Genomic DNA, 16,238 nt, shown 5'->3' on the forward strand with positions numbered 1-16,238 from the left:
TCATACCCGTCTCAGAGTCGAGCGAGAAAGTCTCAAGTTGAAGCAAATTCAACTTCTCTCTTAGGTTCAAGTTGATGGAATCCGGGAAGTCAAAATCGACACTTCTAGGGTTGATTACCCTCTTTTCAACAGACCGTAATACACTTTTTCTTGATCCTTGGATTTAAACAAATCCATCCGATTTCCTTTCGCCTTTGCCGCCACACCCATTCTAGGTTCAAATTCAAGGAACATTTTGTCATCATCATTCGCGTCAATCAGATTTTGTCTGGCATACGAGGATCTCTTGGAATGTTCGCAAGAGCTTCCTCTCGCTTTTCCTTTTGGGGCAATTCCCCATTCCTCCATTTTCTTCAGAAAAAGATACTCATTCCCATAATTTTTGTCCTTAAGGAAGTCATCTATGTAGTTCAATGGAGTACTGTGCTTTTCAATGCACAATAAAGTTTATACAAAAAGGAAGGCTTTTGAACTCTTCTTGGGTCGGCATCCTCGATTATCTCTTCTTCCAGTTATGACTTTCACTTTGTGGGGCGGGAGATGCTGAATGACGTGGAGGAGAGCGAATCGGACTTTGTCGCCGACCAGATAAGTCTTCTTCCTCGGTGAGATCGAAATGAGTCGGTCCCTTCTTCATTCTTTGTGGTCCCCGTTCGCGATTCTTGATGATTTCCTTGAAGACGACATCTTTCTTTGTCTATTGGAGGATTCCTTCACTTGCTTTCCCAAGAAAAATGACCACTTTCTCGACGATGAACAAAGAGTAGAAACAAAGATCGAGAGAAGAGTGCTTTTAGGGTTTTGAAGATTTGGGGAAAGAAAAACTGTATATATATATATAACTTAGTTTTTGAAAAGGGAAGTTCAATCGGTGCAATGGAAAGTGAACGATTACTTCTTTTCAAAATCTATAACTGCCAAAATTATTAAACAAAAGATCGTACCTTTTCGACTAAATGACAATTAGTACCTTTTAGAAGAAATACAACTTACGTCTTTATCCACGAATGTCTCGAGTCTCGGGACTTAGAGTCTAAGAGATCGAGTCTTTAGAGTTGGTGAGTCTCTAGACTTTAACTTCTTCAAGCTTCAAAATGTTGAGTCTTGAGCGGATAAAGTCAAACCGATTCTTCTCCAAAGGCTTTGTGAATATGTCTCGCTAGTTGACTTTTTGAATCAACAAATTGAATCGAGATTTCTCCATTTTGAATATGATCTCTAATAAAGTGATGTCGAATCTCAATATGCTTTGCTCTTGAATGAAGGATTGGATTTTTGGTGAGATTTATAGCACCGGTGTTGTCACATCGATTTCGTGCATGAGTCTTCAATGCCAAAGTCTTGTAGCTGTTGTTTTATCCATAGAATTTGCGAACAGCGAGCTTCCAAGAGCTACATACTCGCTTCCGTTGTTGAAAGAGCTACGGTGCTTTGTTTCCTCGAAAACCAAGACACCGTTCTGTTTCCAAGTAGTTGACAAGTTCCGAAGTGCTCTTTCTATCGATTCGCAACCGGCCAGATCCGCATCCGAGTATCCTAGAAGATTAAAGTCTCCCTTCTTTGGATACCAAAGACCGATGCTTGAAGATGAAGCAACGTATTTGATAATTCGTTTCACGGCACCGAGATGTGATTCTCTAGGATCTGATTGAAACCTAGCACGAGATACAAACACTAAACAAAATATCGGTCTAGAAGCGTAAGATAAAGAAGTGAACCGATCATGCTTCGTACAGCTTTTTGATCTATTTTCTTCCCTTCTTCATCCTTGTCTATCTTCGAGAACATGACATTGGTATGTCGATCTTTTGCATTTTTCCAATCCAAACCTTTGACAAGATCATTCGCATATTTTTCTTGATGGATGAAAGTTCCTTCCTTCATTTGTTTCACTTGGAGTCCAAGAAAGAATGTTAATTCTCCCATCATACTCATTTCAAATTCATCCCGCATAGACTTAGAAAATTTCTTGCAAAGACTTTCATTAGAAGATCCAAAAATAATGTCATCAACATATATTTGAACAAGTAAAAAGTTTTTGTTTTCCTTTTTGATAAACAAAGTATTATCTACTTTACCTTGACAAAACCATTTTGTAATAAAAACTTACTTAATCTGTCGTACCAAGCTCGAGGTGCTTGCTTTAGACCATACGAGCCTTTTTCGGTCAAGCGAGTCCGGCTTCTTTGGGTCTTCAAATCCGGCGGTTGTTCCACATAAACTTCCTCATGGATAAATCCATTTAGAAAGCACTTTTGACGTCCATTTGGAATAACCTGAAATTTTTGTAACAAGCAAACGCAAGTAATAGACGAATAGCTTCTAACCTTGCAACGGGTGCGTAAGTCTCGTCATAGTCTATTCCTTCTTCTTGCGTATACCCTTTGGCCACGAGCCTTGCTTTGTTTCGTACGACTTTTCCTTTTTCGTTCATTTTGTTCCTGAATACCCATTTGGTTCCAATAACAGTTTTACCTTTTGGTTTAGATGTCAATTCCCAGACATCATTGATGTTGAACTGTCTAAGCTCTTCTTGCATAGCTTCGATCCAGCTTTCATCAGATAAAGCTTCTTCTATGCTTTTTGGTTCAATTTCAGAGATGAGAGCCACAGCACTAGATTCTTCATGCCTTTTTGATGCAGTGCGGATTCCTTCATTAAGTTCGCCAATAATAAGATCTTTGGGATGACTGGATTTGTGTTTCCAGTTGCCGGAGTTGATGATCTCTTTCTTTATTTGATTCTCCATGAGCGTCTTGATGATGGACTTCGAATCGAGATGCTTCTTGAGATGTAGACATTTGAAGATCTAGAGCGGATTGGTCTCATCGCAAACCGAGTCCAGCTGGATTCATCTTGCACCGAGTCTTGGAATTTGACATTCATTGATTCTTCCTGAGACCGGCTTTTTTATTGTAGACTCGTAGGCTTTGCTTGATGTAGAATATCCAAGGAAGATGCCTTCATCGATCTTTCTTCAAACTTACCAACTCGATCATTTGCATTTTTCAAAATAAAGCATTTGCAACCGAACACATGAAAGTATGAAACAATAGGCTTCTTACCTTTGAACAATTCATAGGGGTTTTATCAAGAATAGGTCTTAAAAAGACTCTATTTATAATATAGCAAGCAGTTGAAACAGCTTCAGCCCAAAATCGTGAAGAAATTTTACTTTCAATTAAAAGTGTTCTAGCCATTTCTTGAAGAGATCTATTCTTTCTTTCCACAACTCCATTTTGCTCTGGAGTATACGGAGAGGAGAACATGTGATTAACACCAGATTTATCACAGAATCTCGTAAAATCTTGATTTTCAAATTCACTTCCATGATCTGTTCTTATACTAGAAATAGCACATCCTTTTTCATTTTGAACCTTTTTAGCAAACTTTTCAAAGTACGAAAAGGTTTCGATTTGTTTGCTAGAAAATATACCCAGGTAAAACGAGAGTAATCATCTACAATTACTAGACAATATTTCTTACCTCCAATGCTCTGGGTTCTTGTTGGTCCGAAGAGATCCATATGAAGCAACTGTATTACATGATTAGTAGATACATGATTTATTTGTTTAAATGAATTTCTTACCTGCTTTCCCAGAATGCATGGAGTACATAAGTCAGACTTTTGGTATGGCAGTTTAGGTAGACCTCTAACAAGTTGCTTTGAAGAGATTTTGGCTAATTGCTTCTTGTTGATATGGCCAAGCTTTCTATGCCATAGAATTGCTTCATCTTGAATTGAAATTAAGCATTGTTCTTCATTTGGCTTTACATCAAGGAGGTAGATGTTTCCATGCCTTCGACCCATGAAAGACTCGAGTCGAATCTTTGCTAATTCCAGAACAAATGCCTTCTTGAAAGAAGATCTTGTAACCAGTATCACACAATTGGCTAATGCTGAGTAGATTGTAGTTGAGTCCTTCCACTAGAGAGACATTGCTTATTGTGAGATTTCCAATTTTCGCAATTCCGAATCCCACAATACTTCCTTTGCTATTTCCTCCGAATGAAACTTTTCCACCATTCACTTTAATAAGCTTTATGAAACACTCGAGTCTCCTGTCATGTGTCTTGAACATCCGCTGTCAAGATACCACTTTACCTTCTTTTGACAGAGACTGCATTCAAAAAGAGTCTCAAGCTTTCTTTGGTACCCAAATTTTCTTGGGTCCTTTCGTGTTAGTAGGATAAGCATTATTAGGCCATACTCTCTTCACTGAGCTTCCAAACCATAGGACACTCTTTTTCAAAATGATCCCGATGTTACACTTAGAACACCTTAAAGCATTTCGACCTACGGGCTTTACAAAGACTTTTTTGAAATGATTTTTATAAGCCTCTCTCGATGGTCTTTTCTTAATTCTTTCTTTTACTTTTGGAAAATCAATCAAAGGGATTGTTTCTTCTGTCATACCTAGACCCGACTTATTAAAGTAAGGTCTTTGGATTGAAAGAACTTTTTCAAGTTTTTCGGACCCTATTGAAAATTTCTTTGAAATATTTGATAAATCAGTTTTTAAGAAAGCATTTTCTTTTGAAAGATTGTCTTCACTCTCTTTAAGAGTAGAAACATTCAAGTCTAAATTTTTTACCTTTTCTTCTAAAATGATTTCCTTTTGTTTTAAAAATGAGTTTTCCTTTTTAAGTTCGGAAATCCTTTTAAGAGAAGTCTTAAGACTAAAACATAACTCATTAATATATTTAGAGACTTTGACAGGGATTTTATAATTACTTACCTCAAATTCACTGTCCGAGTCCGATCCAGTCCGAGTCCGATTGCGCCATTAGACACGAGGTTGGCATATTCCTCATCACTCTCTTCACACTCGTATCGCTCCGTGTTTCGGCTTTAAGAGCTTTTCGAAATTTCTCAGCTTTTCCTCTTTTCTTTTTCGAAGAGGACAGTTGGGTCGATGTGTCCCTTCTTTTTACATTCGAAGCAAACTACTTCTTTGTTTGGTTCCTCATCATCACCGACTTGGTCTGCTGTCTCGAGAATTTTGTTTCCTTGGGATAAACCTTCTGCCTTTTCTATTCAGTTTTCTGAATCTTCTTATCATGAGGGCGAGCTCCTCATCATTCATATCATCTTGAGAATCTGCATCATCGAATCATCATTTGATTTTAGTGCAATAGATTTCTTACCTCTTGGATCTTCGTCTTCATTAATTCGTTCCACTTCGTAAGACTGAAGAGTTCCAATCAGTTCGTCTACAGATAATGGCATGATTCTTTGCGTCTCTCTTATTGAAGTCTTTATATGATTCCAATCCTTGGAGAGTCCACGTAGAAGCTTGTTCACCTTCATGGGATCAGAAATTTTTTGTCCTTGGTTCTCAAGACCATTGACAATATCGTAAAACGACTAAACATGTCAGTTATAGATTCTCCTGGTTTCATTTTGAAGGATTCATATTGACCAAGAAGAATGTTAATTCTGGTCTCCTTCACTGACTGTTCCTTCATAAGTGATATGTAACCTGTCCCAGGACTTCTTTTTGCTGTGACACAAGAAGATATTCTGTTATATTCAGTTGGTGACAAAGCACAATATAAAGAATAAATTGCTTTAGCATCAAGTGCTTGTCTCTTGTTTATTTCTTCTTGAGACATTCCGCTGGTTTCAACGGTTTCTTTTCCTCTTTCGGTGTTTGATGCAGCAGCAATAGTGATTCCTTTTTCCACTACGTCCCATTCCGGAGGATCCTTTGATCGTAGGAAAGCTTTCATCTTGTTCTTCCAGATGTTGTAATCCTTTCCATCGAAGTAGGGAGGTCTGGTATTGCTTTGCCCCTCCATCAGCCCGGTGCTAGCATACTAGCCATGGATCTTTTACTCAAGTAAAACACTTCAAACAAAGTAAGAACACGAGGCTCGATACCAATTGAGATAGCTAGTACGAGTACCTAGAGGGGGTGAATAGGTATACAAAAAAATTTCTCGATGTTTGCACGATATTTAAACAATTAGAGACTTTGCAACAAGTTGAAAATTCAATCGCAAGACGAGTAAGGGAAAGAGAGAATTGAACACTCGGTTTATAGTGGTTCGGCTTGATTCAAGCCTACGTCCACTCTTTCGCTGACCGAGCCGATTGGCTGGATTCCACTATGATCAAAGAGATGTTACGGTGTTGATCTTCCTTGATTTCTAGGTGTAGATGATCTACCACACTTGCTCAAGGCGTCACCAAGTATAAACACTCTCGTATACAATTTCGCTCGCCTCAACTAACAATCAAAGGATCTTCGACTCTGGAATTTTTCTATCGATCACACACTTAAAACAACTAGAACGTCTTCCTTTTATACTCCTTCATGCCATCATAGCCGTTGGCACTTACCAAAGGAATTCCTCCAATCTACCCGTTGGACGGAATCAATCAAGAAGATCATCCGAGCTATATAAGGAATCGATGATAGCCCATCAATCCCTGTTCGCCCATACAATCGGGATCTCGGTTTCAAGAATAGAATAATCCAAGATTATTTCGTCGACCATCGGATCTTCAATCGTTCTTAGATAAGATATAAAGAATCGAAATGATTATCCAACCAAAGAATCTATCCCGAGAGGATAGGATCAAATCCTCAATCATAAACCTCGACTTTGGATTTCCTTCAACACTCGGATTAGAAAGACTGTCGGTGAGAATAACTTTGAGTCTTGAGTCTTGAGTCTTGAGTCTTGAGATAACGAGTCTTGAGACTATAAAATCTTGAGACTTTAACTATCGATATCCAGACTTAGACTGATAGAAATGTTTTGTCAGCTTCAAAATATTCTGGAAAGATTTCTCCAACAGAGGCGAGCCTCAGAGGTAGACGACAGAGGCGACTTGAAGGGGAGCGGTGGCAAGTTGTGGAGGCAGCTTGGATGCGAGCTGCTGAGGTGGGTGATGAAGGGCAATTGTCATTGAGGAAATTCTATGTTTTTTAGGTTTCGAAAATGGGTCGAAAATGGGTCAGAACGTGTGACCCATTTTCGACTCATATGAATTGAACTTAAAACACTTTGACCCATTTTAGCTAGGCCATTACATCTTCATAACCCATGTACGACCCCATTAGTGAAAAATATGGGTCTGAAAATGGGTCCATGACCCATTTTGCCACTTCTACTGAGGGGTTTTTAGCAATAGAGATTGTTTGATTAGGGTTGGGTTCTACTATTTTGTGGCTTAAATGGGGTACAATCACAACTTTGTTCCAGCTGAATGAGTTCTTGGCTTATATCTTATTCTTCTAGTTGATTAGTCGGGTCTAAGGTTCGGACTGGTTGGGACAACAATGCTTGTTCTTAGAGAAGTGTCTTTATAAATTTTTGACACATTGAGTTCCTCAATTTTTGCTATTGATGCATGTGATTCTTTCCTTGTCTCTGTTCTTAGTCGGGTTTCACAATCACTTGATTGTTATTGCTTGTTTGGTTGCATGTTTTCTCTTTTGTACTCTACGGAGAATGAAAGTTGGAGATGTTTTCTTTTAGTGTTAAACAAAAATATAACATGTCATTTTCTCTTTGAGTAAATAACTTGTTCTAATTCATGTTTTCTTTAACTAATTAGTTAACATGTCAAGATCTAATGATGATCAAGAAGAATATTCAACAATAGAAGGGTCTAAGAGGCATAGAGCTACATCCTTATTTCATGAGGATGAGGATGAGGAAGATAACTCTACTTGCTCTAAACAATCGAAAAAATGCACTTCTACTGTATGTTCTGAATTCGAAAAATTCACAAATGAGGATGGCAAAAGAAAGGCCAAGTGTAAATGATGCGAATCAACTTACATAGTTATCCATGGGACAAAAAAATTGTTGCATCATTTACATACTTGTCCCAATCAAGAGGCCAACGTTGACGATTCCATGGAACAATTTGATCAAACTATGTTTAGAAGCAAGTTAGCAAAAACAATAGTCAAACACAATTACACATACTCTTTTGTAGAGCATGAGGCTACCAGAGAATTGCTTAGTTGTCTTAGTCCAAATGTGAAGCACATATCGAGGAATACAACAAAAAGTGATGTGGTAAAAGTTTATGAGAATGAGAAGAGATATTTAAAATCATATATTATGTCACTTTCTAGCAGAATATATTTAATTTCTGACTTGTGGACTTCTGTGACAACTGATCATTATATGACTGTCACTGCCCATTACATTGATGAGAATTGGGAATTGCATGCAAAGGTTTTGTGCTTCTCCTATGTGCCACCTCCATACAATGGTGCCATTTTATTGGAAAAATTGCTAACTTTGTTGAGAGAGTGGGGCATTGAGAGGAAAATTTTCAATATCACATTGGGTAATGCATCATACAATGACCGTATGGCTAATATTTGGAAAAGTACACCTTCTATGAGATCTTCTTTGTTGTGTAATCCTCTTTGTTGTGTAATGGGAAGTTTTTTCATGTACATTGTGGTGCACACATTCTCTTATTGTCCAAGAAAGTCTAAAGATAATTGATGGATTATTGCAAAATATTAGAGAATTTGTCAAATATGTGAAAGCTACCCAAGGGAGGAGAGCAAAATTTGTTGAGTGTATAACACAGTCTTGCTTGAAGACGAGTAAAAAGTACATCAAGATGTGACTACTAGATGAAACTCTACGTACTTAATGCTTGAAGGTGCTTTGGTCTTTGAACATGCATTTTCCCATTTGAAGCTAATTGATTCTAACTTTCTTACATGTCCATCACCTGAGGATTGGGTTAGAGCCAAGAAAATTGCATTCTTGTTGCAACCTTTCTATGATATTTCTACTCTCTTCTCTGGAGTTAGATATCCCATGGCAAATTTATATTTCTATGGAGTATGGCAAATTCAGCTTCGTTTGACAAATGCAAGGAATAGTGAGGATGTAGCTATTAGATCTATGGCTATGGCAATGCTAAAGAAGTTTGAAAAATATGTGGAATTTGTATGAGCATTCGAGAAAAGCTTTATATGCTTTTTGATGAATATGTAACCTCTACATCGAGAGATGATCGCTTTGCATCTTCAATTAGTCAAGGTAACATTTCAGTTGAGGACATTGTCGAAAACATTGGGGACAATCTTGATGAGTATGATGCATTTGAGAGTGAACACTTTGGCTCGCAATCTACTAATTCACAATTGGATTTGTATTTAGAGGAGCCCAGGGTGGATAGAAAAATTCCCTGATCTCAATGTCCTTGATTATTGGAAAGCTAATTCACATAGATATCCCGAGTTATCTCTCATGGCACGTGATATATTGAGTATTCCTATCACTACTGTTGCCTCAGAGTTAGTCTTTAGCATTATAGGACGCATCCTAAATAAATATTGTTGCGACCAAATTTTTGGGTGATCTACCTAAGATTTAGCTAATGAATTGTTAAGCCTAGACTTAATTCGGGCTCTCCCAAGCCCATACCAATTCGCGACTTAAGTTGAAATTTCTTAACAAGCAAGTAGATTTCATCTAGGAGTCGCCACTAATTAGTTTATGGTAGGCCGATTAGACACCTAAGTAAAATAATAAGATAATTATTTTGCTTCTACGAACCAGAGACTTTAGGTATAGAGACTTGGTTACACTAGACTTCTCTAATGCCCATTCGGTACCATTTCTTTTATTTTAAAAAAAATGTTTTTGAATGCAGCTTGGATTCATTTTAAATCTATTTCCCTAACATGTGAGGTAATCATGCGGGTGCGCAATCCATCAATTTAACACTCAAGAAAGCAAATAAATAAAAATACAAGACTTACCTCGTACCAACGAAAGCATCTGCATTGTTAAATCAGAATTCACATGATTAACCCTAGATATGATTTCTAATTAACACGCAATTTTTTTTTGTTTTCATTTAATTAATGAAAATCATGCTTTATGCAATGTAATATAACTAAATGACCTAATTCTAATGATAGGCAATTTTTAATTAAATGGACCTAACAACAATCATTAAATGGCATGCATTTCATGAATCTAAATGACATGCAATGAAATTTTTTAATTTTTTAAATTTTTTTAAAAGAAATGCAATCTATCCTAGAGATTGAAACTAATTTATTCTAAGACATTTTTTTGTATTTTTTTTATGAAATTGGAAATTAGAAAACTGTGAAAATTATCTAACTAAATTAAGATTCTATCCAACTTCTATTAAGAATTAGGTCAAGCTAAACCCTAATTTAAACTAAGACATTATCTTAACTTGGCAATCTCTAACCTAAGATATAGTCTATCTAGATCGATCTAAATTTACAATGAAATATGCAATTTTTCTAATGTGTAATGACGTACAAATGATGCCCTAATTCTGCATGACATATGTATAATGATTATTATTATTATTATTATTATTATTATTATTATTATTATTATTATTATTATTATTATTATTATTATTAATTTATTATTAAAAAAAAAAAGTCAAATATTTAAACATGCAATTTAAGCTAATGAAACAAAAATCTAACATGCTAATTTTTTTTGTTTTTTCAACAATTCATGATAAATAAAATGCTTAACCCAAATATGCAAATAACCCTAAAGCATGCAATATTCTAACCCAAACATATTTCAAGATAAATAAAGCAATCACGTCAAGACAAACCATTCAAAATCACCAAAGTATCATACACTGTTCAGATCAAGGGATAATATCTCGCTAATAAAATTGATAAATTGATCTTAAGCCTTAAAGATCAAAATATCAATTTTACTCCTGCTTGATTAATTATTTCATCTAAAGCCTTATAAGTGAAATAAAAAACCCAACCGCGATTGCGAATCAGGTGGTATGTTAGAATTTCCAATTATGCATAGGGAAATATTTCAAATAAGAAAACAAGAAATAAAATGATAAAAAAAGACAAACTTGCATAATAAAACAAATAAAATCTACCTAAATTGATTTTTCTCTTTTATAAAAAAAAAAAAAAAAAAAGGAATCTTGGCCGGTTCGAAGCTCCGATGAGGGGAGTCGCCGGTGAGGGTTTCCGGCGAAGACATGGTGAGTAGCACATCCGGCGCGGGGCAGCGAGGGTGGACGACGGTGAGGGGCTCCGGCGAAGCGGTGGCACCGACGAGGGGGTGTCGTGGGCCGCGAGGCTTGCTGTTGGGCACCGGGGGAAGGCGGCAGTAGTGGTGTTGGCTTCGGTGGCGTTGGGTCGCGGCAAGGACAGTGGCACGGCAGCGGCTGAGCGTCGGGCGAAGGTGAGCAGGGGCACTCGGGTCACAGCTGCTACAGGGGATCTCAGATCTGCCGACGTTGGATTGCGGCTGCAGTAAGGGATCTCAGATCTACCGGCGTCAGGTCACGGTTAAAGGGGGGAACGTCGAGCGCTGGGTCACGGGGGATCTCGATCGGTGAGGGCCGAGGCATGGTAGGAGGCGAGGCGGAGCACGGCGAAGACTGGCGTCGGCCTACTGAGTCGCGAGATCGGGGGGAGCAGCAGTGGCGTCGGAGAAGGGGAGCGACTCGGAGATGGCGAGCGGGGCTCAGTTGGATCAAGAAAAGTCGAAGCTGGGTTGCGAGCAGATGGCGTGACGTGGCAAAGGCGAGCGGACCGGCAAGGTGGCAAGGCACGGTGGTTCCGGCATTGCGGTGTCGGCACGGTCGGAGGCCTCCGAAGAAGATGAACAGTCGGTTAGGGTTTCTCTTTTTTTTTTTTCTCGACACTGTACACTCTTTCCCCTTCTCCTTTTTCGAAATTCCACTAAAAAAATCAACCTCTCCACATATTTTCTCTCAATTTTTTTTTTCGAATTCTCCTCCTGTATCTGTACACGCACCACACCTTTTATAGGGGAAAATTTAAATTGTTATGGCATATTTTGTTTCCAATTTAGCTTGTGCATAATACGTTAAATATATCATTGCACCCCGTGCGATATTCTCTTTATATTTTTCGAATATTCCATCTAAAAATTTCCTTTCTACTCAAGAATATACCCCTCGGTGTATATTATCTGAATATATGAAAAATCTCACCTGAATCAATGCTCACCATCGGTCCAATGCAAAAAATGGAATAAAATAAAATGTTTCTAAACTATATATTATGTAAAATTTTTATTTTTTGGGGTAAAATTAACTCAATTTTTACGCAAAAATTTAGGTGTCAACAAATATCGTAGTAACTGTCACCTAAAAATGTGGAGGTTGAGCTATGCATTAGAGATTGGTTGTTTGGAGTTCCACCTGAGGAAGATCTTGAGGACGAATCTCTCATTGTCGACTTCCAAGACTATTTGCATTAATTACTTTCTTTTATTTGTAAAGTTCACTATTAAATTATCTCTTTTGTCTCCAGATTCAGACTAGCATGTTAAAATGGGTTTTGTCTTGTTCTTGCAATATTGTAGGTTCTTAACAATGTGCTAATATGTGTGTGTATGCACGCGCGTGCGCGCACGGATATATATATATATATATATATATACAAACATTAAATGTTGATGCAACATAATAATGAAATTCATGTGCCTATTGCATTCCATATGATGAAGTTTTGATTTGGGGTTGTAAATGATTTTACGTTATTTGAAAAGCTATAGCTTGGTGGTGCATAACTAATTGCTCTTTTGTTCTTGTTGTGTTGCTGCACATGTAAATTGTAGGCAATGGTGCAAAATATGTTGATTGCCAAATATATGAAAAGATAACTCAGCTGAAAGAACAAATTGCAACACTTGAGAGGCGTAAAGAAAGGTTTGTGTTACATGATACGTTTGTTCTTAATATTCCATATTCATTGTCTCATGGATGATACAATATAGCATAGGTACAAGACTGTCTTTGTAGACCAAATTTCAATGTTTCGACAGGCATGTTGTGAGCTTTTTGGTTATAAGGTACCTTCTCTGTACTTGTACCATGTTTTTCCTCTGATATGGTAGTTGACTTCTTGGTAAATTGCAGATATCTGTAGAAGCTTTCATAGTTTAGGGAAGCTGATTAGGGGTGGCCAACCATAAACAAGTTGTACTATGCTTAATTAGTCCGTGTGAACATTTTTACATTGTTTCATTATTGAAAGATGAACTGTAATACCACCGCCCGTAGCGGCAGCGCTGGCTTTGGGCTCTCTCCCCCTCACGAAGGGGAGAAGTTCGAACCCCAGCGTTGTCGTTAGGGATTTTTAAGCGTGACGCCATGGTGGTGGGTCCTATACTAGCGTCACCTAGGTGTTTACGTCGTGGCTGTCGACTGACAGTGGTTCCTCCAGTCCCAAAAAAAAAAAAAAAAAAAAAAAAAGATGAACTGTAATTGGTATTGAGTTTAAATTTTCTACCTCTAGAATTGAAGATATCATCATATTTGGGACTTGGTCATGTTCTGCACTTGGTTAACCTGTATGAAGTTGACTTAGTCTGGAAAGAGGGAAGGGTGATAACTCTATGTGAAGAAGTTTCTGAGCATTACATCTTCTTCTTCTTTTGGTAAGGTTTGAGCATTACATCTTTTTGTCTGTCTTTCTAGGATTTTCAGGAGAGTGGACAGTTTTGTTTGAATTACAAATGTAGCTATAGAATTATTTTCTTGAACGAGCAAATGAGATTCTTATTAAGAGAAGCATTTACTTTCAATTCTAGATTTGATGAAGCTCACATAAATCCGACTTGCGAAAGACCATTTTCATTCTTGCCTTCGTGGATGTTTCATTAGATAGTGTTCAAATAGCTAATACTTATATTCACATTACAATTTTCAGTTACTCAATAGTATGCTCACTTTAAATAAGAAAAGCATGTGCATAGTCTAATTTTTCATAAATATTTCAATTTATAGGTTTTTTTAACAATTTTTTTATTTTATTTACTATTTTTTAATTTAATTTGAGGTTTTTATCCAATTAGCATATAGCTGTGAGCGTGGGGTTTTTTTTTTTTTTTTTTTTTTAAGAATATTAGTGGGTTTTAGCAATATGAGTCGGGTTAGGTATAGGTTGGGTATGGGTCACTAAATTTACACTACAAGAATATGGGTCAAAATGGGTTAAATGTGTCAAATATAGGTCGACCCATTTTTGACCCGACCCATACTTGACTCGACCCACCCATTTGCCACCTCTAACCAATACCAAAGCAACTTTCAAACTTTAGTCAATGGAAGACCCATTCCACTCAGAGAAGAGAACCTTTGCTTATCATCAACAATCATTCAAAACAGCAATGACCAACTACTAAAAAGCCAAACTGCTTTTCAAAAAAATTCATTCAAATCCCAATTTCCATTTATCAATTGGTCTAGCTGGTAAGAGTATTTCATCAAAAAGTGTGCCTCGCCTAGTATGGGAGCCACCAATGGGGTTGCGACAGTGTGACGGCGGGGCTCGGGAGGCGGTGGCGACGGCGGCGTCCGTGTTCAAGAGCAAGTGGCGCTTCGAGGAGGAATGAGAGAGAGAGAGAGAGAGAGAGAGAGAGAGAGAGAGAGAGAGAGAGAGAGAGAGAGAGAGAGAGTGCCCTCCGCTCACGGAAAGGGAGGCAAAAATGCGAGCAGAGGGTCATCAGTGTCGGCAAGCAAAGGCGCTTCGCGGAGGGGAGAGAGAGAGAGCAGAGGTCGTGAGAGTGAGGTAAAAAAGTGACGACGGGGCTTAGGAGGTGATGATGGAGGTGTCGGTGGCATCGGTGTTGACGTCAGGGTTGGGACCAACGGAGGCAACCGGTGGAGGCGGAAGGGCGTTGGTGTCACGGTTCGCTGGAAGAGAGGTGCAATGACGAGAGAAAAAGCACAGAACTATTTTTTAACCCCTTGTGATATTGTTCTTCTCCTATATTGGAACAGAGAATGGGGGGGAGAGAGAGAAAAGAGATGAAAGAGATGGTCTACAAGGAGAGAGAAGGTTAGAGAGACAGAAGAGAGGGAAGCATAAAATTTTAAAAAGGGAAAATGTCACAAAATCCTTAAACTTTCATCTAATGTTCAATTTCATCCATGAACTTTCTATTTGTTTAATTTGGTCCCTGAACTTTCATTTAATGTTCAATTTCATCCCTGAGCTTTCGATTTGCTCAATTTGATCCCTGAACTATTAATAAATGTTTCATCTAGTCCCTGACTATTTGAAAATTGACCAATTTTGTCATTCCTTTAGTTAAAGTTAACGAAATTGATTTACATGACTTTTAGGCTTTTAAATATAAAATTTAAAAAAAGACGCGTGGAATATCCACATGAAAATTACCTGTAAAACATGTCAAATTGTGGCCACCATCCAAAAAAGAGATACAAAACCACTTATTCTCTATGCTTTTGTAATCAATGCTCTCATCTCTAGTTAACCCCTAATTTCCTTTCATTTTTAAGGATATATATTGACTCATAATTCTAGTAATCCAACTTAGTTTCACGTCATCAATTAATGCTCCACATCATCACTTAACGGTTTGAACAAACGGAATGACTAGATGGAACATTTGTTAATAGATCAGGGACCAAATTGAGCAAATCGAAAACTTATGGATGAAATTGAACATTAGATGAAAGTTCATGGACCATTTGTGATATTTTCCTAATTTTAAATTATCTCAGTGTGGGGCCTGGATTATATGTGAACGACACATGTCAATTTTTTTGTGGTTTTTCATATAGCCCACGTGGAGAATGACTCATCTAAAATTTTCTCAGAAACCTCTCTTGCTGCGTGCTCGCTACCGTCTAACCCGTACTCTACTACCTTTCTCCCCATTGTCCCGCCATCTTTGTTAGTACGTGTATTTACCTGGGATGTCCATTTACTTAAAAGAAAAAAAAAATTGCACTGCCATCAATTTTTAAAGAACCAATTTATATCACAAGATTTTTGCTGGAAACAACGTAGTTTGTTTCACCTTAAATCCTAAATATTCTTCAATTTTATGTTCAGTTCAAATTATGTTTCTTTTTATATAAAAAAAAATCACCGAATTTCACTCAAATCTCATAAATTCTCGGTTAACCTTTTGTTCCAAGTCACTGTTAATCATTTAATATAACATTATCACGTCAACAAATTAATGTGGATTTAAAAATAATAATATCATCATGATACTAATCCAAGAAAAACGAGGTTTTGTCTAGAAAATCCAAATCAGCCTCTCCCTCCTTAGCCCCTCAATCCCGACCAGTGTGCAGCCTCTCCCCTGCAACACCATAGGTCTGGTCCGACTCCGCCTGTGATAATCACCTAGCCAACTCCACAGCCAAGCTACCTCCGCCTCCAAAGCCCCCTCTCTCCCGTGACCTCGGCCTCGCGGCGGAC

Source organism: Eucalyptus grandis, chromosome 7 (genome assembly GCF_016545825.1).
Source record: "Eucalyptus grandis isolate ANBG69807.140 chromosome 7, ASM1654582v1, whole genome shotgun sequence".
Lineage (NCBI taxonomy): Eukaryota > Viridiplantae > Streptophyta > Magnoliopsida > Myrtales > Myrtaceae > Eucalyptus > Eucalyptus grandis.